Source organism: Pteropus medius, unplaced genomic scaffold (genome assembly GCF_902729225.1).
Source record: "Pteropus medius unplaced genomic scaffold, Ma_sr-lr_union100, whole genome shotgun sequence".
NCBI classification, from domain to species: Eukaryota; Metazoa; Chordata; class Mammalia; order Chiroptera; family Pteropodidae; genus Pteropus; species Pteropus medius.
The window spans coordinates 1013505-1015069 of NW_024342470.1; positions in this window are offsets into that span (position 1 = coordinate 1013505).

Consider the following 1565-nt stretch of genomic DNA (forward strand, 5'->3'; position numbering starts at 1 on the left):
AATACAGATCAGAGGTAATGCACATACTCTTATTATTTCCCCATCATCAGTATTTGTAACTTCTGTGAGGGTGCATATCTAGTTTCCTCAGGGAGTGATGAAATAGATGGAGTCCCCAGAGAACTCGGTTTTCCCTCAGAGTCCAAGGGTGAAGGGAGAGGAGAAAATTCTTGATTATTTTGAGATATCCGGGAAGGCGCTCCTATCATTGGGCCACCTAATAAGTCTAGGTCTTGGTAAAGGACATAGGAGACTTTGCCCCACTTTTCCTGTTTCTTGCAAAAAAAGATCTAATTGTGAGAGGGTATTGTAGTTTAGTGAACCATTTACAGGTCAAACTTCTTGGTCACCCTCCGATTCTTAGTGTGGAGAGGGGGCAGGGCCCCAATGGGTCTCCGCTGCTAGCTGCCTGTTTTGCGGACAACTGGGCTGTGGGGTGCAGGCTGACAAGTGCCTATGCAGCTGGGGCTGAAGGAAGAAAAATATTCTCCCTTTATCGAGAATTGAATGTGGGCACCCTGGGTAAAAGCACTGAACCTTAACCCCAAGACTCCAGGGAACACAATCCTAGCTGCGCCTGAATCTGAAAGCATGTTACTCCGCCTGGAGAGGGGTGCATGTGTGCCCTGTGGGCAGTGCCACCTGGGAAAGCGGAAGTTGGGGGAGGGACAGTAGCACGTGTCTAGGCCCTCCACTGCTAGAAGTGGCAAATGCCGTAGGGGTCTGGGCCCACTACTGCTATAAGCGTGCACAGGGGTTTACCTGCAGCTCCAACAGGGATGCAAGCAGGGCCCTGGGCTCCCTGCTGCCAGAGGGAAGAGAAGGAAAGAAAAAATAAGGGGCAAGGTGAGGGAGTAAGCCCTGGCAAGTTTCCACAGCTCACCGCTTCCTGGATTGCGCGCTACCAGCAAAAATGAAAGCAAAAGGCTAAGAGGAAGAAACAGAAGATTCCCATGGGGGCTTACCCATTCTGTTGGGGCCTAAAAGTGCTGCGTAGTCTTTTAATTTGGAGTTGGACAAGGTCCCTCAGCAAGTCTTCTCTGCAATTCCGATGGTGACGTCAGTCAGGGAAGTTAGAGGAAGAAAAGTAAGAAAAGTAGACAGGACCTGTGGACTCTTGCTCAGTTAGAGAACAAGTCTCTCACCAGCCCCCTAGAAACGGTGTCAACCATTTACCCAAGGCCAATTGATCTGCACAGCATAAGGAAATAAATCCCAGCCACTCAGATGAGAAGAGCCTTGGCAAACTTGTGTGGGACGAGTTATGTCCTCTGATCCTTTTGTGGTTGCCAGAAAAGATGATGCAGGACAAGGCAAATTTCCCTGAATGGCGGGGAGACCAAGAGAAGAGGGTCCTTTGGCAGAGAGTGTGGAAAGAATTCAACACACGTGCCAAAGTTAGAGTTAGAAAAGGGGTAACACTCCACAGACAGTGTGGTCTCCTCTCAGAGGCAGAGAGTGAGAGAGACAGAGAGAGGGACACTGAATGTTCAGGGAATTCAGTTATTATATCATTCTTTAGTTCCTGTGAGTTATAGTTTAAAGACTTTGTTAACCCATTTCCT